This window comes from Piliocolobus tephrosceles, chromosome 7 (genome assembly GCF_002776525.5).
Source record: "Piliocolobus tephrosceles isolate RC106 chromosome 7, ASM277652v3, whole genome shotgun sequence".
NCBI lineage: Eukaryota > Metazoa > Chordata > Mammalia > Primates > Cercopithecidae > Piliocolobus > Piliocolobus tephrosceles.
This window is the reverse complement of record NC_045440.1, coordinates 1028153-1054959: the sequence shown is the minus strand read 5'-3', so window position 1 is coordinate 1054959 and position 26807 is coordinate 1028153. Positions and strand designations below refer to the sequence as shown.

Here is a 26807-nt window from a genome sequence, read left to right as displayed (position 1 = left end):
TGGGGGCAGATTTTTCCCATGCTGTTCTCAAGATAGTGAGTGAGTTCTCATGAGATCTGATGGTTTTATACAGGGCAGTTCCCCTGCACACACTCTCTTGTCTGCCGCCATGTAAGACATGACTTTGCTCCTTCTTTGCCTTCTGCCATGATTGTAAAGCCTCCCAGCCAGGTGGAACTGTGAGTCCATTAAACCTCCTTTTCTTTATAAATTACCCAGTCTTGGGTATTTCTTCATGGCAAAATGAAAATGGATTAGTACAATATCCCAAATCCAAATATCCCAAATCTGAAATCTGAAATGTTCCAATCAACATTTCCTTTGAGTACCATGTGGGTGCTCAAAAAGTTTTGGATTTTGGAGCATCTGGATTTTGGATTTTCCCAGATCTGGGATGTGCCACCTCGACTAACATTTGGATCCCAGCAGTGGACCCTTCCATGGCCCCTGCCTTGGTAGAAGTTGGGGGAGGCAGCTCCCTGGGCCTCCCTAGCACTTAGGCCCAGAAGAGGCCTCCCTACACTCTCCTTCCTGCCAGGCCTCTGGAACTCGGTGAAGCAGGGTGCAGGAAACTTGAGATTGGCCAGCCCCACCAGCCCAGGGCAGTGCTGGTGCCCAGGCTTGTGCTGCTGCAGTGCTCTTGCCAGCCCTGGGGGGCTGGGGCCCACCCAGAGGGGTCCTGGTTGGAGGCCTCCATGGAGTACTCAGAGAATGCAGGGCTCCCCAGAAACTCCATGCATTACGGGAGGATAAAATATTTAAACCTATACAATATAAAATATTAACTTAATTATCGTAAATAATACATGCCCAATGCGTCTTTACTGAAGAGGAGGAAAAAAAACCAAGATGAATACTCTCAGCATGAGTACTCGAGCATCAGCGAGGATGCGAGGTGGAGTGTTGGGAATGAGTCTCCCCTGCAGCAGGAACTCAGCTCGCATGCTTGGAGCTAAGCAGCTGGATACCTGCAAGTCTAGGAAATCATCCATCTCCTCCTGGGACACCCAGCCTCCTCTTCCTGCTCCTTCAGGGAGCCCACCCTGGTATCTTCCTCCTTTACCTACGCAGGACTCTCTGGAAGTCCCTCCTTCACGCTTGGCCTTGAAGAGTTCGTTTTAGGCCCCCTGTGCCTCAGTCTCTGCCCCAGCAGCTGCAGAGCCCCTGGAGGGCAGGCACTGGGTCTTGTACTTCCCCTGGGCAGAGTCGGCCCAGGAAATCTCTACTGAATGAATGAGTGTTCCCATCTGAGAACTAAAAAAAAATCCTAAGCCTCCCAAACCACTGAATGGAGCCACCCACCTCTTGGCTAAGGGAACCCCAGAGAAACCTTAAAAACTAAGTTCCCGCCCATGACAGGACAGGAGGTCGGATGCACCTCATTATACGTACTCCCTTTTCCATTTAAACAGTAGACACAACTGACCAGCATTAATGTTAGAGATCATAAGACTAATGGAACAGACTCTGTGGTGATAAGATACCCAATTATAAACAGGATCTAAGGCCAGGCAGGCAACGGTGAAGTCAGGCACTCCTACGCTTAAAGAATCAACTAAGCTCTAACTGCCACAGGGTCTTCTTGTTCTCCAGCAGCTAAACAACACTGGCCTTGAGATAAGCAATAGTAAAACACTTGCAGCTCCACCAGACAGTGACTAACTGAACCCCTGTTCCACCAGCCATAACTACGGCTTTGACGGGTCAAGAGACTGATTTCAGTAACTTTCTCCTGATAAGACCACTAACGGTGGACTGGTTCTGGCTGGTTTATAGAGGCTGAGCACTGAGTGCCTTCATGTCCTTGCCTCACCTTTTAATGTACAGGACCTAACTGTAATGCATTTAAATGTTAAGTCTCCACCCCAAAGTGAACATGGAACATAACGTGCATGTTTGCTTACTATGCGTGTGTGCATTCCCCCTTCATCAATATTCATAGCTCTTCCCAGAACCTGTTGAATATGTATATCAGCCAACCCCTTCGGCAAAAAAGTGCTTGCTTTTGGTTTTCAACTAGTGGTTGCATTTCCTGCTTGCAGGTTGCGATCTCCTTCTTAAGAAATAAAGCTCTCCTTTCTAAATTCATCAATTGTGTGATTTTTCAGCTGACACACCTGTGGCCCTTCCATCACCAAGGTCAGCATGAAGTGCGCTTTATGGCAAACTCATCTACAAATGTTCCCTCAGATCATCCTCCCAACAACCCTGTCTTATAAGCAGGCAGGGTGATGATTTTCTCATTTTTTTTTTTTTTTCTTGCTCTATCACCCAGGCTGGAGTGCAATAGCAGGATCTTGGCTCACTGCAACCTCCGCCTCCTGGGTTCAAGTGATTCTCCTGCCTCAGCCCCCCAAGTAGCTGGGATTACAGGCAGCCGCCACCACTCCTGGCTAATGTTTTGGATTTTTAGTAGAGACAAGGTTTCACCATGTTGGGTAGGCTGGTCTTGAACTCCTGACATTGTGATCCACCTGCCTCAGCCTCCCAAAGTGCTGGGATTACAGGTGGGAGCCACTGTGCCCAGCCAATTTTCTCATTTTACAGATGAAAAAATGAAAGCTTAGAGAAGATAGGTAGCAGTCTGAAAGACAACACTATCTTTCTAAGCTCAACTCCAGTGATTTTTGCTTACTTGTAACATTCCCTTATTTGCTCTTTGTGTTACCGTTTCCACACTCAAATCATTCTTTTTTTTCCCTAGAGGAAGTGTCGCTCTGTCACCCAGGCCAGAGTGCAGTGGCATGATTTCAGCTCATTGCAACCTGTGCCTCCAAGTTCAAGTGATTCTCCTGCCTCAGCCTCCCAAGTAGCTGGAGACTACAGGCACATGCCACCAGACCTGGCTAATTTTTGCATTTTTTCGTGGAGACAGGGTTTCACCATGTTGACCAGGCTGGTCTCGAACTGCTAACCTCAAATGATCTACCCACCTTGGCCTCCCAGAGTGCTGGGATTATAGGTGTGAGTCACTGTGCATGGCCTCAAATCACTCTTAAAGATATTAAATATATCAATCTGATTTTGATTGTCCCAATAATGCCAGAGGGGAGGATAGGCAACTATCACCATCCTGGCTCCTACTTCTTAGGGTCTGTGTGACGAGTAATAAAACTATTTTCTCTTTTAATCTTCCATTTCCTCATCTATAAAACAGAGATAATACTACTACTGACCTCCTAGAATTATTGGGAGGGTTAAATTAAATAATATGTGTATAGTGCTTAGTGTTGTGGACAGCTCAGAGAAGATGCTTGAGTCTAGCCATCATCATGAAAACTCCATATCACCAACCACATCAGGTCTTTCTCCTGTTCCTATCTTTTTCCTGCTCCCTTCCTTATTGAATTTCCACAGTCTCCACCACAGAAGCAGTGCACTGGTGTGACTTGGGGGTTACTACAAGGAAAATGGAAGAAAATAAACGTTTACCATATCTCAACACTTGTAAGTTCAAAAAAACAAAAGAAAAGAAAAGAAAAAGAAAAGGAACAATAGCCACAGCCATAGTAGGATGGCTGTTATCAAAACAACAGAAAATACCAAGTGTTGTCAAGGATGCAGAGAAACTGGAACCTTGTGCACTGTTGGTGAGAGACTGTAAAACGGTGCAGCTACGGTAGAAAACAGTATGCAGTTAAATAGAGAATTACCATATAATCCAATCCCACTTCTGGGTATATACCCAAAAGAATTTAAAGCAGGGATTCAGGCTGGTCACGGTGGCTCACACCTGTAATCCCAGCACTTTGGGAGGTCGAGGTGGGCATATTGCTTGAGGCCAGGAGTTCAAGACCAGCCTGATCAATATGGTGAAATCCCCATCTCTACTAAAAACACAAAAATTAGCCAGGTTGGTGGCACGTGCCTGTAATCCCAGCTACTCAGGAGGCTGAGGCAGGAGAATCCCTTGAACCTGGGAGACAGAGGGTGCAGTGAGCCGAGATTACACCACTGTACCCCAGCCCGGGCAACAGAGTGAGACTCTGTCTCAAAAAAAGAAAAATGAAGGAAAAGGGAGGAAAAGAAAAGAAGAAAGCAGGGACTCAAAGAGATATTTGTGCGCTTTATATGAACATTATAATGTTCCTAGTAACATTATTCACAGTAGCCAAAAGGTAGAAGTAACTCAAGTGTTCACCGGTGTAATGAACGGATAGAGAAAATGTGGCTATTACATACAGCAGAATATTTTTCAGTTATAAAAAATAAGGAAATTCTGACACATGCTACAACATGATAAACCTTGAAGATGTTGTGCTAAGTGAAATAAGCCAGCTGCTTATTCACAATAGCCAAGATAAGGAATCAACTTAAGTGGCCATCCATGGATGAATAGATAAAGAAAATCTGAGACAGATAAAGAGACAGATACATAGATAAATCTTTAATGGAGTCTTATTCAGCCTTAAAAGATAATCAAATCCTGTTATTTGCAGCAACATGGATGAACCTGGAGGACATTATGCTAAGTGAAATAAACCAGGCACGGAAAGACAAATAGTGTATGATCTCGCTGATGTGTGGAATCTAAACAACTCAAATTCATAGAAGCAGAGAGGAGGACGGTGGGTGCCAGGGCTGGGGAGAAGAGAAGGGAAACCGGGTAGGGGCGCGTGGGCGGTGTTGGTCAAAGGGTACAAAGTTTCAATTCAGCAGGATGAAAGACTCCTGGAACTCTAATGCACCGCATGGTAACTACAGTTAATAATGTATTGTCTACTTTAAATTTACTAAGAGAATAGATCTTAAATGTTCTCACAGCAAGAAAAAAATAACTATGCGAGGGGAAGCTACATCAATTAGCTTACTTGATTAATCATTTCACAATGTATACACAGTGTATCAAAACCTCACATAGTACACCATTAATACATAGTTTCTCTTTGTCAATTATACCTCAATAAAGCTGGGAGGGAGAGCACAGGTCATAAAACTAGTTGTAACACAAAAGATATGTTAAGAATATTTTATTTTCCAATTTTTCATCACGGACACCATGAGGCTTTCCTGGGTTTCAGGAGTAGGAGGGTGATTCCACTACTGTGTACATTTTTTGCTTTAATGCAAATATAGAACTAAATTTAAACTACATCATTGGCCCATTTTCCATGAAAAAGAAACCAGTCACAAAAAGACAAGTTCCACATGATTCCACATCTGTGAGATCCCTAGAGGAGCCAGATTCAGAGACAGAAAGTAGAATGAGGGCTGCCAGGGGCTGGAAAAGGGGGCATGGGGAGTCGTCGTTTGATGGAGACAGAGCTTCAGTTTGGGAAGATGCAAGAGTTCCGGAGACGGATAGTGGTGATGGTTGCACAACAGGGCAAGTGTACTTAATGCCACCAAACGATAAGTTTACAAATAGTTCAAATGGTAAATTTAATATATGTACTTTACCACCAAAAAAAAACTGGCCTTAACAACAGTGAACATGCAATTACTGAATCTCACTACATGACCCCAGGAACAGGCTCAGTGGATGACACTTCTTTCAGTTAATCTTTACAGCCTTCTGATTGGTGTTGAAAGTCCCAGTTTTACAGATGGGGACGCTAAACTTAGAGGAGTTACCTGCCTTGCCAAGAACATTCTCAAACACAGACAGTCAGACTGCAGCGCCTGTGTTCTCCTGACTGCAACCCTGCATAGCTCCACCTCTTCAGCAGCCCCGGGTGATGGCAGGGGGACTCTCTGTATCCCTCGAACACACACACCCCACACTCAGTCACCGCAGCAGCCAGAAAGCCACATGTTAAGCTGGTAACACTCAGCCCCGGGGAAGCCTAGCACCTCGACACTACGTGGCTGAACTTCCGTATCTCACTGGCGGGTGACCTCACACCATCAGCAAGTGGAATCCGGCCCTTGTTTCTCAACATTCTTTGCCTGCAGTTCTGTAACATCAGGCCGTTTAGGGCAGATCACTCAGGCAGGGAGTCCAGGTCTTCTCTGCATGGGAGGGAAGCTACCACTTTCTGGCCTTCTCTCCCCGCCCTGCCCACCAGAGTCCCCGTGCTCCTTTGATGAAATGGGTTCAGACTTGCAGAAACGCATACTGAGGTCTCTTCATGTGTATAAGCAAAACCAGACAGCGAGGACACCTGAGCGTGCGTTAAAAATACAGGTTCCTGTGACCAACTCCTACGTGTCTGAGTGTCTCGGCGAAACCTGGAGATCTGTATTTTTTAAAGTCCACCCCCCGCCCCGCAATCCAAGGATTCGGATGAGCGGTGAATTTGGAGAAGAGCCAGCCCAGGGGTCTCTACAAATGAAGGGAGCCCTGGAGGCTGAGCCCCCTTCCTGGGTGACTCTGTACTCCGCAGGCCTCTGGTCCGCAGCGTTTGTGCTGCCCCCTGTCCCACGAAGCCCCAGACCTCCCGGTGGCTGCCCCCATGGCACTGTCCTGCCCACTCACCCCAGCCGGCCCCACCTGTCTGTGAATGAAGCTGGCTTGGCTGGCTGCCCAGATGCACAGTGGCCGAGGTGGCTGCAGACTCTTATCAATGAGATCAACAGGATGTCTGCTGAAGATGAGTCGGGACAAGATCCTGTGACTACGCCCTAACGGGTATTCCAGAGGTCACCCTGCTGAAGTGCCTGGCCTTGGTAGCAAGAAGCTTTCCTGGGGGAGAAAAGGGCTCTGGGTTCTGGGTTGCTCAGGAGCCCACTGGAATGGACGCTCTGTTCACCTTTGCGCTGCACAGCGGCTTATTCTTGGAAAAGGCACCTGGGGTTCTCATGGCTGCAAGGTACCCACTGGCTTAGGGAAACCTGCTTTTGGCATCTCTGCTGCCTCTTTTAATTCTTGTTTGGGGAGTAGCCAATACCTCTATCTGTTCCCCCATTTCTCAGGACATGACCCGGCAGGAGGGTTCAGAGCCCTTCCAGGCTGGGACTTTATTTGAGTCTATTTGTGAACAGGTGGATGCCTGATGGAACGCAGTCCCTGACCTGGTGCTGGCTGCTCGGTGTGCCTCTCCGCAGGGGTCTGGGAATTAGCCTCCTCCAGGGGTGGCTCTATGTGAGGACCTACCAACACCTGAAGACCCTACCGACACCACCACGAGGGATTCTTTACTGGGGAGCCAGAGACAGGGAAACGGATCAAGGCCCTGGAGCAGGCATGGCAGCGAGACCCTTCCTGCAAGGAGGGCTGCCAAGGCCCGCTGAGGTGCCCACCTCCCCGCGAGCTGGCAGTGCTAACACTGGAAACACCTGGCTGATAAAAACCAAAAACCTTCTCTCAATGATGGGTGAGAAAGAAAAAGAAAAAAAAAGAACCAAATCTGTTGGGCAGAATTTTTCTAGTCTTTTCCTACTTAGTTTTAAAAGCCCTTCAAGAGTCACCGAGGGTCAAAGAGTGCATACACACGGTCAGGAGAGAAAGTCTGTGTCCACTGCAGAGAAGCTAGAAGGACACTTCTCCCTTCTGTGCCTCAATTTACCATTGCAAAATATAGCATCCATTGCCTTTCCCTGGGCCCCTCGTGAGGAAATCATATTGCTGTAACTACAGAGATCTCGCATTTCCACTAGGAGTTTCTCCCTGACCTTGAGCAACACACTCGGGTCCTCAGCGTTTTCACTTGCAAAACAGAAACATTTGCAAGGCAATATCAGGAATGGATTCCCATCCTACGCCCAGGGCCGGTGCTGTCGTGGCCAGCACAAGTCTACCATGTTCTCTATGAGACCAGCAGATTCAGTGAAGCTGACTGAGTAACAGAGACAAGCGTGCCAGGCACTGGGAGGGGCAATGTAACTATGAGAGGATTCAAGAATATGGCCAACATCAGCTACCGCTGAGATTGCAGCTGATCTCAGCAATCGTGGCATCCACATTAAGTCCTGGTTGGAGCAAGTCACTTCGTCCCTCCAAGCCACGATCTCCTCACCAGTGTAAAATAAGGGGGTGGGCCTGGGTGATGGTCTCAGAGATCCCTTCCACCTCTGACAGTCTACAACTCTACGAAGAACAATGAGAAAAAGACAAGTGTGTTGACAGAAACATGTTTAGGTCCTCAGCCAAATCTAAGGGACAGAAAAGAGAGAAACAGAAGACAGAAAGAGTTTCATTAAAAAAAAAAAAAAAAAAAAAAAAAGGAATCTGACTTGATATCCCAGAAAAGCTATGAAGAAAGAGAAAAGAAGCTACGGGGGAGGAAAAGAACACTTGAGGATACTTTTCTTTCAAACAGAAGAGTGGTTTGGTAGAGAACGGCTTTCCTTTTCTACACCACATCCACTCACTCCACACATCCAGCCACTCACTCACATATCCCCTGCCTGTTCTTCCCTCCTGTCGCCACAGACGGATGACCATGTCCCCAGAATCACTGGCCCCATTCCTCAACACCTATCCCCCATTACCCAATGCTACTCCCCACTCATCCCTGCATCCCCCACTCTTCTCTCTGCTGGTCACCCTTATCCTCAGAATAACAGCCCAGATATTTCAAAAATGAAAGCATCCTCTGACCTCATATCCCCTCCAGCTATGACCCTTAATTCTCTGTTTCTCATTGGAGCAGAACATCTCTCAGAAGCTACCAGTATTCACTAACAGCCCCTGCCAGTCTCTCATTATTGCCAAAAAGTCACCAAAGCCCTTAGTCCTTCCAAGTCTGACGTCCAGCTCTCAGCTGCCCTCTCCCTTGGCCTTGTAGTAACATTTAATTCAGTGGATCACCCGCCACCTGCTGGACTCCTTTCTTGCCTTGGGCTCCAGACACTTCTTCTTCCTGGTTTGCTTCTAGCTCACTGTCCCCCCATCACCCTGCTGGCTTCCCCACCTCCTGTCCTCCAGGTGCAGCAAGCTCAGACCTCTGTAGCTGCCTGTCTCTCCAGTCTCCCCCTCAGAACTCTCTTCCCGACTATGGCTTTATCATTATCTAGACACTGATGACTCCCAAAGTGACATCTCCAAGCCCTACACCTCCCCAAGGGTGTTTCACAGGCATCTCCAACTTTCCAAATTCAAAACTGAACTCTTAAGTTTTCCCCTCCAGGCCTGTTCTGCCTTCAGGCTTCCCCAGCGGAGTAAAGGACATCATCACATTATCCAGTTGCTCAAGCCAAAAAAACAAGGCAAATCTTTGGCTCCTCTTTTCCTCATGCCCCATGCCTGATCCTTCTTCCCCCACCTGCAGAACGTATGTCTGCACCCCCAACTTCTCCCTTCTCATCCCACCGGCTACTACTACCTGACTCAATTCACGGGCAGCTTTTCCCCACTGCCTCCACCCTACACAGCAGCCAGAATAAAGGATTTGAGGTTGAAATAAGACTGTAGTCCTCCACTGCTGAAAGCCCTCCAATAGCTTAGTCTTTTTTTTCTTAGTCTGTTGTTTCTTCTAAAACAACAACAACAAACAAACAAACAAACAAAAAACGGGATATATTTGCAGAACGTGCAGGTTTGTTACACAGATAAACGTGTACCATGGTGTTCTGTTGCACAGGTAGGCGTGTGCCATGGTGGTCTGTTGCACAGGTAGGCATGTGCCATGGTGGTCTGTTGCACAGGTAGGCATGTGCCATGGTGGTTTGCTGCACCTGTTGATTCGTCCTCTAATTTCCCTCCCCTCAACAGCTTAGTCTTATACTTCAGCATAAAATCCAATGTTCTTTCCATCGCCTGCCTCTCTGTCACCTTCCCCAGACCCCTCACTCCTTCTGCTCCAACCAAACTGGCTTCCCTGCTGCTCCTTCCACTCTCCAAGCAGGTTCCCACCCCAGGGGAGCTGCGCTTGCAGTCTCCTCCCTGGAAGGCTTCTTGGATCTGATGTGCTCCTTCCCACCACTGAAGTCTCTGCTCAAGGATAGCAGCTCAGAGGGGCCTCCCCTTACTCCCAAATCTAAAACAACACCCCCAAACCCATAAGGCACTATCTGTCCCCCAGCTCTTGTTTCCCAGAGCACCTGTCATCTGAAATGAAAATGTCTCTTTTGTTTGTTTATGGCCTTCCCCATGAAAATGCAAACTTGAAGATAGGAAGCTTGTGTGTCCGGTTCCCTGCGGAGTCTCCAGGACTGACACTGGCTGGCGTCTGGCATGTAGATGGCGTGAGGTAAGATTCTGTTGAATGGGTGAGTTGGTGAAGGGATGGGTGTGCTGAGGGTGGGGGCATCTCCTTCAGCCCTGTTCCTGGACATGAGGCTCTGGCCGTCTGGTGCACAGTGTGGCGCGTGGGGGGGTCAGCTGGGCTTCAGCCCTCCCGCCTAGGCTGGGCCCCGTGCAGCGCTCTCTGGCACCCCCGACTGAGCCCCTCAGCACTGTGGGGAGCCCAGAGCCCAGTTCTCTCTCCCCCTGGTTTTCTCTCCCCATTGCCCCTACCCTGAGTTAAAGTTGGTGTCTGCTCTTCTCTTCCCCACACCCAGTCCGACCCCTGTTTCCAGTTGGAATGGCCTTGCCCACCGGGAGTGAGCCCAGAGCAGCACACTCCGGAAAGCTTGAGGACCTCTGGAGGGCTCGTCAGGATTCCTCTGCTGCCTACCCCCCTCCCACTCCCGCACCCCTAGCAGGGGCTAGAGTCTCCTAGGCCTCCTGGCCGCCTGCAGAAAGCGTTCTGGGCTGTCTCGTACCACTGGGCACCTGCGTCGCCGAAGACCGGGCCTGTGCTGCGCGTCTGGGATGTTTGGTCACAGTGCTGAGGGGCTCAGTCGGGGGTGCCAGAGAGCGCTGCACGGGGCCCAGCCTAGGCGGGAGGGCTGAAGCCCAGCTGACCCCCCAACGTGCCACGCTGTGCACCCAGGGTGAAGCCAATGCCTCCCAAGAGACTGCAGGCTTCCTTCCGAGCCCCACAGGCACTGCCCAAGAGCAGCAGCCTGGGATTCACTACTAGGCTGCCATGTGCCATCGTGGAGGAATCACTTCCTCTTCCAGGCCTCAGGCACCTTGCTACTTCAAAAACATAGATGGCCAGGGCTAAGGGCAAGGGCTTATTTTATTTCCAAAGTCTCTAAAGTCTCTGCATTAAGCAACCCCGAGGTCTCCGGTCCAGCACACTTAATCCTCTCCTGTGAGTGGCCCGACTCCCCTGCTGCCAGGGTAAACCCATCAACCACAGCAGAGATCAATCCAGGTCCTCCTGGTGCTAATTAGAAAGAAAGCTGGCTCCCAGGGAGCCGCGTCTCTTCCCCATTCCCACACAGAGGAGGTAATAAATGATTCATGGCAGGACGAGGGGCGGCGTCCCTGCAGGTCTTGGTCACCAGCTCCCAGCAGGCGCTGCCCCTCCTGCACCCCTTTCCTGACTCTGGCTCCCAGAAACAGATGAACTCTGATTGACTGGCAGTGCTGGAATTTATCAATGGCTTGTTCTCTCTGGAATCAGCTTTCATTGATCAAATCTGTTCCTAGCCCTCTGTTCCTGAGAATTCCCACAGGGACCAAGATTCACTTGTGCTGTCTTGTGGATAAAAACAAAAACACACCCCAGCTCACATGACTTCACTTTTTGCCACTCCTTCTCTCTGGCAAACATCCCCCCATGCCACCTAAGCAGGGAAGAGAGGGGGAGATATGACCTAGGTCTTTCCGCACTCTAGAATTTCGTGATTTTAACATGTGTACATGGAGTTTTCAGCCACGCACAAGCATGCTTTCTGGAGGGAACACGGGAAAATGCAAAGAACTGCTGAACCAATGCGCTACAAAGACAGAACTAGAGTGGATGCTTCTCCTTCTTTATATTTCCTCTAACATTATGTGATAACACTGTTTTGTGCAAAATAAAATATGGTAGGAATGCTGGGTGGGGAATCAAAGGGTGAAAGTTCCAAGAACGCACTGTCATGGTTGCTGGTAGGTGTCATTGCAGGTGGTACAATGAAGTTAGAGGTTTGAGAGAATTGCATGCAAGGGCAGCCATATCCCCCTCGCTCTTCTGGACATGGCCATTTTTCCAAAGTAAGCCACATCTGGGCAGCAAGTGCTGAGCAGGACCAGAGGTGGAAGGAGAGAGCATACAGTAAGTCTGACCTAACTACTAACCCTCCTGTAATGACCACTTGAAGCCGCAAGGCCTGAAGCCTGGCTCACAGACTATGTGCCCTGGACAAGAACTCCATCCATGTACCTGTATTCAAGTTGCACACTGTCCAGATATGCAATGTCCTGGGGAGGCGTGCCGTTTACATAGCAGACCAACTTATCTGAGAGTTGTGTGCGTGGGTACAGAGTCCTGCAGTAGCAGTGAAGAGCTACATAAATCCACCTGGCAATGTTATAAGTACACACGTATGCCTGCCTCATGGGGCCCTTTCCCAGCCACACTCTGGGAGGGACCTGCAGTCACTTCTCCTTCCTGCCAGCCCTTTAGGAAACCCAATTCATGCCCCCATTGAGGGAACAACCCAGAACAGTTGCCTATCCTTGGTGGTGGGTGGGAAGGAGGAAGGGAGTGTGGGTGGATGGGGTGTGATATTGCTGGTGTGTGTGAGGGTCTGAGGGCAGGGGCTGCCAGGGTAGTGCTCACTGGGGCCCTGGGAGCTCCCGGGAGGAGGAGGGCCAGCCGACCTCATACAGGTGTCCAGGTCACACTAAGGTGAGCCACCCAAGGAAGAGGCCCTTTCCTAATTCATGCAAAAGCCCTGTGGGCTAGTGGAGGCCTGGGCTTTAGGCCAATCCTGTCTTCTCTGCAGAAGGGGAATATCAGAACGCAGCCAGAGGGGGCCGTAGACAAGCAGATGGCCACACCCAGAGGCTTTGCTTGGATGTTTGTGGGAGGAGGTATTAAAGAAAAAATTATTCCTGACACTTACTAATATGGTCAGACTGACTTTCTTGAGGGGGGCTGCCACCCACGTATAGGGACTACTATCCTGGGGTTTTCCAGGAAGTGAGAGAGACTGGGCTCAACTCTGATGACAACAAAGACAAGTAGAGAGTCACAGCCCGGAAGCAGCACGGGGTAGATGGACAGATATCACTCAGAGGAAGGTGAAGGCTGGGGGGTTCTTGCTGCGAGCAGGGCCAAGGCAATAAGACCCCCAGGATGGGGAAGGAGGCATCTGATCAGATGTCAAGGGTGGGGGATTTTCACTAAAATCCTGACCCAGCAGGATTCTTGCTAAAACTGGAGTAAGCAGGCCAAGGCCAGGGCCCAAGGTCGGGGCTTTGCGAGCTCGGGGAGCCTGCCTAGAGGCAAGTCAAGGGGTGTCTTTGAGGAGGCTCCTAAGCCACAGGCCTCCCTTAGTCCTGCAGGGAGCAGCATGGGGTTCTGCCCACCCCGCCTTATAGTACAGCAGCCCCTCTGGGGAGTCTGGCCGCTGCCCCCCAATCCATGTCCCAGGACAGCTCTGTCTGACCAATAACAGGTTTGGTGCTCGAGGCGATTGCATGGACGGGGCCTCTTGGCTTCACCTAGGACTTTGCTTTCAAGGTCACATGGGGCTTTCCAGAATGACCTGCACAGCCTCACGGTGACCTCCCCTGGTAGAGGCAGCACAGCGGGCCCTGGAGTTCGCTGCACAGGGAGGAAAGCCATGGGGTGGAGGGTGGGCAAGAAGCCCTGGCCTGGGGACCCTGGGTCACAGTTCTGGTCACACAACCTCCTCATAAAACCTGATTTCCTTCATACCCCACCTCCATACACTTTGTGTTCCAGGCAAACTAACCTCAAGCAGCAACAGCGGGAAGCCTGTCTGAAGGCCCCTCCCCTGCTCCGGGGTCTGTGCAGCCCTTGGGTCCCCACTCGGGCTTCCTCTCCCGCCCCACTTCTCACCAGCGCCCCCTGCTGGATGCCCCATAGGAGGCCGTGGATGGCGTCCCAGCTCCTCCTGGACCCAGTGCTGCTGGGGCTGGGGAGCTTCCTCCTCTAGGAGCGCGAGATGGGAGCCTTCGGGAGGCGTCCTGCCGCACTCCTCAGACTCCAGGAGGCAGAAGCAAGCTGAGCCTGATTACTATTCCCAGGGGATTGCCGCCTGCTTTTTATTTATGCGTGTACTGGGAAGCTCTTTATTTACATTGCTGTAATTTACATTTCCCACAAGTGCCTGCCTTTCCCATCTCCTTCCCTTCTCCACATTGCTAAACACGGGTTCCCCAGTTGCTCCCGAACGCCGGCAGCGCACAGGCTTTTCTGAGGACTCCTGGGTAAACATCCGCCGTGTTCACCCGGAGTGTGGAAAGGTGGGCAGACATTTCTGTGCACACAGCAGGCTCCTGGCACTAGGTTTGGAGATGTTCAGCTACCCCAAACGCAACTCCTCGAAGATCACCATCCCCACAAAGGCGCCTCTGGCTGTCTGACCCCAGCTTCCCCAGAACTGGGGAAGGGCAGGTCACTGGGGTCACTGCGTTCTGGAACCTGAGTGTTCTACGGAGGCAGCCACACAAGTGCGGCAATTAATGTCGCCATTGATTTAGGTGAAGTCTGAAGGGTGCTCGTACTCTGTGTGACCCCACTACCTTTTCTTCAATGGGAGAGGGAGCCATGAACCCTTTCCGAAGTCTTGCAGTCTTGGGTGCATCTGCCTTCCTGCCCCTCCCGTCTTCCCAGGCTCCAGCCAGGGGATCAGCTGGGAGGATGCAACTCTCTTTGCCCCTTTCAAGCCTCTAGTCTCACCCTTCAGGCCTCTAGTCTCACTTCTCCCAGTCCAAGCTAAGAAACCTGCAGGCAAGGTGGATTCTACCCCCACGCTGGTGCCCACCAGCCCGGGTCTGACGCCTTGTCCTTGGCTGCCTGGAGACCACTGTGCCCTTCCTCACTGCCAGGGTGCTCCCTCCTGCCTGGCTGCACTCCCTCCAATCTGCGTACAAGCTGCAACCATGCCACGATCTTGAAGCACAGCCCAAATCACACCCTTGCTCAAAAGCCGTTCTTGACGCCCCTAGACCCAATCTAAGCACAAAACATCTTCTTATGACTCTCCCTCTCTTCATGCACCCTATCTGTCACCCAAACTAAAGAATAAGGAATTACATCCGTATTCCTTATAGAATAAGGAATTACATCCGTATTCCTTATAGAATAAGGAATTACTCTACAAGGAGCCCCTGCACTCCATACTGCCTGCTTTATTTGTCTTTGTCACACTTGTCACTGTCTAACTCACTAGATACCTTATTTATTTCTGGTATTCTGTCTCCCTCCCCCGCTAGAATGTAAGCTTGTATAAGAGGGCTTTTTGTCTGTTTTGTTCACTGCTTTGAAACAAACAGGGCCTGGCACAAAGGAGAGGCTCAAAAACCACCTATTGAATAAATGAATGAACAAATGGATGAGAAGTGACATTTGTCCAGTGGTCCCAGTTTTCTGCCCTCATCACATGCATCATCTTGGCTCATCCTCACGACCACACGCCGAGGTAAGTGCTTTGCCCTCACTTCACACATGTGAGGAAGTCCCATGAATTCCCAAGGTCACAGAGGCTGGGCAGGTGTAGTTTTGTTCAGCAGGAGTCCCTGCGTTAGGTGGAATGAAGGAAGGACCCAGGCTCCACTGGCGACTGTGTTCAAGCTTGGTCTGATGTCACCGTCTGTCCCTGTCCTCACCTTCAACACCCACCTGTCAAACCTGAGCTCCCTAATGCTCTTCCTGACCCCTTCGGCGGGGCCTTGGGCTTTTTGTTTTTTAAAAAAACCTTTTATTACATTCATACCTACATCCTACTACTAAATGAGGATCCTGTTCCTGAGGACACAATGCACAGACATGAATCACAGCGCTGAGCACCTGCTCCATCTTACAAACACTGAAGGTGTAATGAGTGCTTGTTAAATGAAGGAAGAGAAAGAAAACAGCTTGAAAATCATTGTGTCTGTGTCTTGTCGTATGTCTGTGGCCCTTAACTCTAAATGACCACCTTCATCCCAAACTTATTGTATTCCTGGGAACTATTCTAGAATATTCGAGTGCTGAATATCGGACTGTGTCTCCCCCATTTGAGCTGTGTTCTGCCCGCACCCAGCATGACCCAGTTGGGAGGGGCGGTGTCTTTAAGTCGAAATGGGTGAATTTTTAAGCAGGGAGGGAGAGTGAATCTCCCACAACATTTTGTCTCATTTTCAAAGGACTGTCACTGTGGAAGACAGTATGGCGATTCCTCAAGGATCTAGAACCAGAAACACCATTTGACCCAGCAATCCCATTACTGGCCATATACCCAAAGGATTATAAATTATTCTACTGTAAAGACACATGCACACGTATGTTTATTGCAGCACTATTTACAATAGCAAAGGCTATTTGCTATGTAAATGAACCAACCCAAATGCCCATCAATGATTAGACTGGATAAAGAAAATGTGGCACATATACACCATGGAATACTATGCAGCCACAAAAAAGACGAGTTCATGTCCTTTGCAGGAACATGGATGAAGCTGGAAACCATCATTCTCAGCAAACTAACACAGGAACAGAAAACCAAACACCGTATGTTCTCACTCGTAAGTGGGAGTTGAATAATGAGAACACATGGACACGGGGAGGGGAACATCACACACGAGCCTGTCGTGGAGCGGGGGGGGGGGCTCACCCACTCTCTGAGCTTCAGTTGGGAGGGGGCATGTATCCCAGAACTTAATTTTCTTTAAAAAAGAAAGGGATGTATATTCACTGTGGGATATTTAGAAAACACGAAGGTGTCCAGAAGAAAACACAAATGCACATTGTTCTTAATCCGCACAACTTCGCGGCCAGGTGGGTGGAATTATTCCCTCTTTACAGAAGAGGAAACTGAAGCTCAGAGAGTGGAAGTAGCGGCCCAAACCCTTGGGCCAGTAAGCCGGGCAGGGCCAGGCTCTCACCCATCTGTGCCTGAATCCAAGCCCAAGGCCTCCCATCCAGACCAAGAGCTTTGCAGGCTCAGCATCCCAGAGCGTGGATCCGCGGCGTGGCGGCCAGGGTTTCGGGCGCTCCCGTGGTTTGGGCGCTGCCGCTGCGCTCCCCCAGCTGCGACCCCCTGCGTGGGCCAGCATCGTGTCGGCCGGGCCCAGCGCTGTCCTGGCGCTTCAGAAATCTTTGTTGAGCGAATGAATGAAGTAAGGAATGACAGCAGTCAACGCAATGAACGACCCGCAGGCTCCGGCTCGCGTGTTCCCTCTCCAGCCCCCAGCGAACCGGAGCCGGGCTGGCGCCTGAGGGGAGTCCCCGGTGGAGGGCACCGCGCAGCTCCGCGTCCCCGCGCCGGCGCCGAGAGGGAGGCCCCGCCCTACGGGCAGCTGCGGAGCCATCTGCTGCGCGGGCGGCGCCGCTCCTGTGTTTGTTTACAACCCGGCCCAGCGAGCGGCAGGAGCTCGGCTCCTCTTCCGGGCGCGCGGCGGTGCCAGTGGGGGAAGCGCAGGGCGCGAGGGGCGCGGGGCGGGACAGCCGCCGCTCTGCTCCCCGGCTCCCCGGCCCGCGCCCCCCCGACCCCACCCCGCGGCGCCCTCTCGCCCCCTCTAACCCCCTGTGCGACCCCGTTGGAGTGCGGTCCACGGGGACAACAGCATTTCCAGGATCCAGGAGTGTTCAGGATGAAGGGAGGTGGCGCGCAGGGTGGCACCTAAAAAACAACGCTCCTGCAGTGTCCCTGTAGGTGACAGGATGGGTGTTAGGCATTTCACAAAATCTCTAAGTCCAATAGCTCGCCCAACTCAGGGGATTCCGCTTTTTGACAGTGGCCAGAGACAGGCAATAAGGTCTGGTTTAAAATTTTTTTTTTTTTTAGACGGAGTCTCGCTCTGTCGCCCAGGCTGGAGTGCAGTGGCGCGATCTCGGCTCACTGCAAGCTCCGCCTCCCGGGTTCCCGCCATTCTCCTGCCTCAGCCTCCCGAGTTGCTGGGACCACAGGCGCCGCCACCGCGCCCAGCAAATTTTTTATGTTTTTAGTAGAGACGGGGTTTCACCGTGTTAGCCAGGATGGTCTCGATCTCCTGACCTCGTGATCCTCCCGCCTTGGCCTACCAAAGTGCTGGGATTACAGGTGTGAGCCACTGCGCCCGGCCAATTCCTTTTTTTTTTTTTAAAGCTTTCTGATGTAAGTGCACTTCTGGTGTTACCACTTTTACCTCCACTCCCCACAGCAGCCACAAGCTCAGGGTTGGATCAGAGCTTGGGGAGGGTGGCAGGTGGAGATAATGAGAAATAACCCTAAGTTCTGGGCTTAGGGGTGCTAGCAGGTAAAGGTAAGTGACATCAGGACAGTGACTAAGAGCCAGACTTTGGCGAGACAGCTAGTGTGGGGAGGAGACAGTCAGCAGCAGGGCTTTCCCCTCCTCCCGCCTCCCTGCCTCCATGCCTCCACCTCTTCAGGCCTCCCCGCCTCCAGCCTGCACTGCAGACCTTCCCTAGACCATGCTGGACCTACAGCCCCGGCCTCCTCCGTAGTCCGGCTGTGCCTTGATGGTGCCACCTGCCTGGAACTAGGGGTGCTCCCTGTACTCCCAGAGGGACAGTTGTGGGAGACCCCAGCCTGATCCTCGGATGCCCAGGGACTCGTTTCTACATGATTATTGGTCTGTTTGGGTTTTTCTCCTCGATACAAGGGACTAAGAGGTTACAAAGTCCTGACAAAGAGGAGGTTACACTTCCCACACACAAAGGAGCTCGCAATCTAGAAGGGGAAGACGGGGAAGACAAAGTGGACAGGAATCACCGCTATTCGATGCCTGCCTACTATGTGCCAAGTGCTGAGTTTGCTGTTTCTCTGGCATTTCATCCAATAAATACTTGTTACATCCTGCACTGCACTGGGCTCTGTGGATGGAGCATAAAACAAGTCTTGTAGATGAGAAGAGAGAATTAAAATAATTCCAATAATAGCATGTGTGCCATAAAGGAAATACCTCTTTTAATCCCGATACAAACCCTGATGAAGGGTAAATATTCTTTTTCCCATTTTACAGATAACGGCTCAACGAGGAGAAACAACTTGCCCAAGATCTCCAAGGCAGGGTTTGGAGCCAGGTCTGGAGCCTGTATTCTGAAGGTAACGTCCACCTAGGGGCGAACGTTGGAGGTGGCTCACCTGCCAGCTCTGGATGAAACAGCTGGGCCACAGCACCATGAATGGCAAAGGTTCCTTGCTGGGGCTAAAGCAGGATAGATATCCACGTGGAGAGTGCTGTTTTCACAATTCTGAATTGGCTGGGTGTGGTGGCTCACACCTGTAATATCAGCACTTTGGGAGGCCCAGGTGAGAGGCTCACTTGAGCCCCAGAAGTTCGAGACCAGCCTGGGCAACATGGCAAAACCCCATCTCCACAAAAAGATACAAAAATTAGCTGGGCATGATGGTGTGCACCTGTAGTCCCAGCGACTATGGAGGCTGAGGTGGGAGGATCACCTGAGCCTGGGGAGGCTGAGGACGCAGTGAGTTGTGATCATGCCACTGCATGCCAGTCAGGGTGATGGAGTGAGACCCTGTCTCAAAAAAAAAAAAAAAAAACATGTCTGAATAAGTAAAAATAGGAATAGACACTGTGACTAGGAGCCACCATCTGACAATCCCATTTGGGAGAAGCATAGACCTGTCTGGGTGAGTCTCCCTCATGCATATCTGTTCATTCATTCACTCATTCAACACGCCCTGAAAGATCACCCCGCCCTGGTGGAAGGGCATGTCCTGGGGGCTGTGGAAGTACAAAGGAAAGAGAATTAAACATCCATTCCCCTCTTCCAGGAGCAGAAGCCCAGGGTGAGACCAGCCCATTAAACCTACTTGGCCCATAGAAGGAGAAGAAGGAAGGGGGCTGGGCAGAAGAAGAGGCAGGAGGGCAGCCGTCGGTGACGGTGCAAGGACATCACTGGAGGCTGTTAAAATGAGTCTGTGTGCTTGGGTCAGGCAAGGACGCAGCCAGCATCAGCTGCTGCTGCTCTTAGCTTCCCTGCCCGTGTCCCTCGGCTGGCCCTGCTCCTCCCTCCAAAAAACAAGCAAGAATTCTAACAGGGTGAAACCAGGACAGTGGCTGGCTCACACATCCAGGGGAAAATGATCCGAAAGCACCGCATTCCATGGGACAGACAGGCCAGGAAAACCAGGATGCTCAGAGAAACCAGACCTGACAGCAGACGGCAAATAATATCCCATCCGGAAGTATGACAGGACAAAAGGAGAAGCTTCACACATCAGCCCATCTTGCCCTGGGCTAGTCCGTGCCCAGGCACTCGGGGACGTGGACCACGGAGAGCAACACAAACTATCATGTGCCAGGAGGCCTGGGAGCCAAGGCCAGAGGGTGGGGAGGAGCTGCAGGCTTCTCAAAAGACCCAGGGGCCAACTGTGACATGTGATCTATAAGCCAAATATTTATAAATGGAATCAGATCTCCTCCTAGGTTGATGCCTTTATTTGTATGTTCCTTCATTTAGCCCCAACTCTCCTTATCCCCCTGGTAAGATCTTATAAATCAAATGCACACACACCAATACCTGCAGCTCCATGAGGTCAGGAGGTATTTCATTAACACCATCTCTCCTCTACATGCCTGGTCCAGCAAAGACCCAGGCAAAATGGGGGCTGACTGGCCGATTAAACGCACTAGCGAGGGAGAACTTCTGGTTAAAACAATTTATCTAGATCTTTTAAAAGCAAAGAATCCCACAATAGTAAACATAATTACTCCTTAATGTGATCTGGTTTTTAGTTGGAGTTGCATCTGTTTTATGGAACAAACTCTTTTTTTAAATACTGTGACATAAACAGCTACGTACTTGCGAAAACTGTCCTCCTTTCCCTGGGCACAGAGCCAGCCCCACCTCCCAGCCTCCTTGGCAGTCAGTGTGGCCGTGTGCCTGAGTTCTGGCCAATGGGAGGTGAGTGGAAGTGGGTGTCCCTTCCAGATCTGGTACTGAAATTCTCCCACAGGTAATTCTGTGTTCTCTTTCCTCATGCATTGGCTAGAAGTGAAGGACTCCAGAGCCCCCTGGAGATGGAGGATGGAGGAGCCGCGTTCTTGAATCCTCACATGGAATGCCAGCCACAAATTGGCATTTGGACTCCTATATGGACAAGAAATGAATTTAAATCCTATTAAGGCTGGGTGCAGTGGCTCATGGCTGTAATCCTGATGCTATAGGAGACCTAAGTGGGAAGATCACTTGAGACCAGGAGTTCAAAACCAGCATGGGCAACATAAGTGAGACCCCTGTCTCTACCTAAACAAACAAACAAACAAATAAAGTAATATAAAATAAGATTAGCTGGTCTTCAGAGGGACAGAACTAATAAAGAAAAATAAATCAAAGTTAAAAAAATAATGTAAAGAACAAAAAGGAAAGTTAAAAAAAAAATAATCCCACAAGATAAAAGTAGCCAGGTGTGGTGGTGTGAGCCTGTAGTCCTAGCTACTTGGGAGGCTGAGGTGGGAGGATCACTTGCATCCAGGATTTGGAGGCTGCACTGAGCTATGATCTCACCATCTCACCTCTGTATTATTCCTCCCCAGCTCCCCAGGTGACGGAGCAAGACTCTGTCTCGAAAAAAAAAAAAAAAGTCCTATTATGCTACTGAGATTACGTTATGGCATTGCTCTATTATTACAGCACCCAGCATTAGTCCAGCACAAGCACTTAAATGCATAACATGGCTGGCAAGTCAGGCTTGGGTAGGGGAGGTACCGATAAGGGTTAAATTTTAATATATGGGGAGAGGCTGATGCCAGGAACATCCATGGAGATGAGGAGTTCTGAGATCTCCTGATACGCTTGGCTCAGTAAAATTTTTTGGAATCCCCTCATTCCCTTTCCCACCTGCAACTTGTACCTGGCCACAGATACTCTCCATTTGCTGTTCATCAAGTCTCCCCATAGTGGCTACTCGACACTGGGATTTAACTGATGGCCCCAGAATGCATCCCTTTCTCTTTAACTTTTTCCTCAAGCTAATAATTTCCCTTAATCTTCTGAACTTCCCATCGGGTCTGACAAAAAGCTTACTGAGTGCCTTGTTCCGCCTCTATTTCATGCAACCTTCTGAAGTTCTCTTTTATATCAACATCCATCAGTCCTTCCCTTTCTACTGCGTTTGGGTTCTATCTCTTTCATGCATCGCTTCCCCATGTTGCTTTCCTGCGTCCTCCAGTCTCACTCTGCTCTGCCCCATTTCCTGTTTATTTTCCAATAAATGGTTTCCTTCATCTTTCATGCATTTCCTCCCTTCCCAGTGCTCCAACCACAACCCCACTTATTTTCTGAGACACACTCCCTCTCCATTAATCTTTCAGCTAGGAAAGAGCGGCTAAAGCTTTCCATTCTTGTGCATCTCTGCCTTAGTTAATTAGAGCCTTGTGAATAACAAACTACAACTGTTTAACTAGCTGTTTCATCCTGACTCTTCTGCCCCTCGTGGTGGTGGGCCATCATCTGATCACATAGTTCATAATCTGTTATCGTGCCAAGAAGGAAGAAAGCTCCCGACATCTTAAAAGAAAGGAAGCAGAATAATTTATAGAAAGAAATAAAGTGCTTAGTCAAAAGTATACTGCAAGAATTGTCACTGACTTGTTCTCAGCTTTTCCCTCATTAAACTTTTCATTTTCTGCCATCTGTCAAATATAAATCAACTTCTGTAAAGTTTCCTTAGACATTTCAAATACTTGCATACTCTATTCTTTCATTCCCTTTTCCCTCCAGGCATTTATAATTCTTCGACTTCCAAAAAGAATTGTGATCGTTCATAACAGGAGGCACACAAATAATAACAATAACTTGCAACGTGAAAGAACGTGAGCCACTGTAAGAAATGGCAAGGTCCATGAATCTACGTATCTCAGGTTAAGGATACTTATTGTCACTGAGCACAAAATTGATCCCTGAGCTAAGTGCACATAGTGTTAAAGACAAAGCAGAAAGGAAAACAGAAGAAGTGACAAAGACCTCAATGGTTAAAACTAGAAAGCATACTGTACATGACTTTACTCTTTGTTACTCCTGTAGAAAGTCTTTGAACTACTTTAAAAATATTTCCTTACATCCTGCCTATTTGCTAAAAGGATATGACACAGCATAAAATTTTAAAAATCATTATTGTAAAAATAAAGACAAGACATGCTAAATGGGATATGTGGTGGAAGGCAGACTGATTATAACTTTCTTTTAAAAGGCTAGACTCATGGTAATGGACACAATTGAGTACAGACTTTAGCTCTGAGCTCCCCAGCACCCATGGCAAAGAGGGAACACAAGATTATAGAGCTGATTGTTTTCTAATCACAGTTACAAGATAGTCACTTCGTAACTATGAACTATGAGAGGAAGTTGTCTTATGGGTCTTGTCAGTTCCCTTATTCTTCAGAAAAACTCTCCAGGGCTTCTATCATGTAATCTTCAAAACCCTTGGCCAGCTCCACCATCCAGTGGCTTCACCATATGACCCAGCTCTCTGCCTGCACTGAGGACATTACTTTATCCTTGGATGTAACGTTTCTCAGGCATTTAGGTTCTGTAGCCATGATGAGTGCCGTATTAGCCACACTAACTGCAGTCTCATCTACTTATGTTTTTTCTTTCACTCTACTTGCATTTTTACTTAATAAGTTTTTTTATCCTGGGAAATCCCTGCTTTGGGAGACTAATAGCCTCGAGAACGTTTGTATTCCTTCCTGGCTTGTGAACAACTTACTCCTTCCTCGCATTCCACCTGAACTCCGTCTTTCCCTCCAAGCCCAGCTAAAGTCCCATCTCTTCCGTGGAGCCTTTCCTGATAACTCAGCCTGGGAGCTGAAACATCCTCCACTGAGCCCAGGGCTGGCTCCTGCCTTCCTACTACACAGCGGCTGTCCTCAAATAGGCAGTGGCATTTTCCCCTAACAACTGAGCACATCGTAGGTGCCCCATAACATGGCAATGTAGCAGGGCTGAGCAATGGATGTGTGCCCACATTACCTGGGTTCCTGGGTAAGTCATGCTTCAAGCTTCAGTTTAGCCAGCTATAAAATGGCAAAGGGGTTGCGGAAGAGGGGGCTCTGTATTCTCTGAAGTCCCTGCCATCTTGAAGTCCCGCCTTCTTTGGCGTCCCCCAAATGCACCCTGATTTTGGTGTTTTGCGCTGCTTCAGTTTTCCTTCCAGGGAGTCGCACCCATGGGTTCTTTAGCAATCAGCAGCCTTTCTTGTCTCTAAGACAGCCCTCCCTGTGCCCCGCCTCTGCCCGAAGCAGGCACATCCGAGTCCTGGAAAGCCTTCTGACCCCTTCTCTCCTCTCAAACTGGTCTGGTCTCTGCCTGTTTGAAACAGACTATTTTTAGCCTCCATTTCTGTCTGCTCAATTTTTCTGCCTTCCACAATTTCTATTGCATCTTCAGGAATACACTGACATTTCTGTCCCTGGTGAAACATTTAGTCTGTTCCTGATTTTGGACATAAGCCACCAAGTCCTGGACTGTACAATGACAGAGTTGCTCCATTCTAGTTGTGGTTCTGCCTCCTGGCAGGTGCTGCACTTTTGTGGATGTGGCTTAACCACTCTGAGCCTTGGTTTTCACATTTATCCATTAGAGACGGCACCTGCTTGGGCTGACTCAAAGTTAGCAATCAATCAAGACAGCCCCAATCCCATGGTCTGCTTGACCAGTTCACGAGGCCAGTCCTGAGGAAAGCTTTTCCTCCAAAGCACGTGGACAGCACAAAAGAGTTTACAAATCACTTTCTCATACACTGTCCTTTGAGGCATTGCAATCATTGTGGCCATTTTCTAGATGATGCAGCTGAGGCTCAAGCAGCTTGCCCAGGACATGCATCCAGGTCTTCAAAAACCAGACCTCACACTCCCCACCTGCAACAGGCTGGCAGAACACTCGAGAGGCCCATCTGAGCTACAGGTGTCCGCACACAGTGGTCCCCAGAACCCACACTCCTGTCCCCCACACTGAGGGATGTGTGGGCCACTGTCACCTCCCCACAAGGACTCGTTCCCACTGCAGTAGTGCGAGATGGGGCTGCAGAGGTGCACGTGGAAGCTTCATGGGGGTGCTGCTGTGAAGAGGCAGAAACAAGACCCGAGGGCAGGATGAGCGAGGCAACAGGGCTGTGCGACACTGCTTCATCTTGCCTGTAAGCTGTGGCTTAGGGAGCAGACAGTGTCGGAGAGACGTCACCCAGGCTGGCGGGGAGGGGAGAATGCCTGACGCGGGCATCTGAGTCATTCTGACTGAGGAGGAGGAGGTGACTCTGACTCTCCCAGCAGGGGCAAGGGCAAGAGGCTGGGGTGGCAGCTTGAGGTCCTAAAATAAACCTGCACATTTGGCTTGAGCTTGCATCCTCTGTGGATTCCCTGGCCTCCTGGACACCTGGAGCAGCCACTGTGGCAGCCTGGACAGAGCCCCCCACCTGGGTGATCTTGACCCAGGAACCTCTCCTCTGGGCATCAGAGTCCCCTTTGAACATCAAAAGGGCTGAACTGGACCATTCCTGGGTCTTTTTGAGTCTTAACGTTCTAGGATTCTAAATGAGTACTTTGGTGGTTATTGACTCTGTCTGACAGTGAAACATTATTTATCTTGGACATGGGCCAAGTGATAACAGACATTTCTTGAAAGGTAAAGATTCCCCAGGTGAAAAATCCACCCACAGGGCTGCTTCTCTTCCTGTCACCAGCTGAGGGGGGCCGGGACAGGTGGTCGGTGGGTATCCACAGCCAGTTTCCTCTTCTTTCCGGGCCCCCTCCCCAAACTCCCTGAAGCTGGATGTGGCCACATGGCAGGCCCAGAGAATGGGGAGAGGAGTGTCTGCCACTTCCAGGAGCAGGCGTTTCAGAGGTGGATGTGCCTCCCCACACTTTTTGCCCCATCCGCCAGCTGGAACACAGGACTGCTCTGGGGTTGCACCACTGAGCCTGGGGGTCTCCCCATGACTGCAGCTGCACCCATGCTCACTGGGTAATGCAGTGACCGGATACCCTCATCGGTCTGCATAGTGAGTGAACGTGGGGTGGTTGCTGTTGCTTGTCCACCTCCCCTGCTGGATTCTGAGCTCTCTGGGGTTCAAGGTCACATTTGACTTTTCCTCCTGTCTCCAGGGCTGGCCTCAGCACCTGACTCAATAGTGGTTTGTTGATTTGGGAAAATCACACCTTCAACGGCCTCTCCCAGTCCATCTGCTCTTTGTGGCCCTAGAGTTGGAGACTGAGAGCCCACTGGCTGTCCCTGTCCCCTGGGATGGACCCTGGGAGGGCCCCTCCCAGCTCCACTCCATCATCTCAGACCCTCAGAGATAAGGGGGCCTGGTGACCACCTCCTCCAGAGGCAGCCTGGGGGCGTCTATGGTTATCTTGATGACTAAGGGCATCCCTGGGATATGGTGGGTGGGGGCTGGGCAGGCTGAACATGTCTCAGTGAGCAACAGTCCCCTCCGTGAAGGACTGTCCTGCCAAAATGCCATTAGTGTCCTGACACAGATGCCTGGGACCCTGACGCTTCTTGAGCCATTTCCCATTTTTTTCTTGCACTTTTTGCCCTGCCATCTACTAAAATCCCTTCTTTTCCTTGCCTGCTCCCTGCCTGCACAATGCTTTCTCCTCCCTCTCTCTTCTGCAGAAAGCTGGCTGCTTCAGGCAGCCTGGAATGACATCTCGGCAGGTCCTGGTGCCCACACAGCTGTGTGGACATGGGCAGCGTGGGTTTCTCCTTTGCACACAGCCTGCGCACCCTGCCCTTCCCCAGAGAGAGGCTTCCCAGGAACACAGGCTCCTACAGGAGCTGCGGCCAACCCAGCCAGCTGGACACCGATGGTGTGACACCCACATGGGCTCCCACCAGCAAACAGCCCATCCCTGGCCAATGCAGGCCCCGCCCCCTCGTCATGCCCCCCCCCCCCCCCACCCCCCCCCACACACATCCGTGTGCTGTCAATAAGCACAACCATTTGCACTGGATCCCTGG

The 26807-nt window shown here is 50.2% G+C and overlaps 1 protein-coding gene and 1 long non-coding RNA gene across 2 annotated transcripts in view; one reads left to right on the top strand and one right to left on the bottom strand.

Annotated features, from left to right (window-relative positions):
- XKR6 (XK related 6) overlaps positions 1 to 26807 on the bottom strand; it is a 296181-nt gene that overhangs the window by 144277 nt on the left and 125097 nt on the right. The gene's annotated exons all lie outside the window — the stretch shown is intronic.
- On the top strand, positions 17473 to 20214 carry LOC111551367. The gene is made up of 3 exons (XR_002734339.2): positions 17473 to 17525; positions 18839 to 18921; positions 19615 to 20214. It is a non-coding gene; the product is annotated as an uncharacterized LOC111551367 (long non-coding RNA).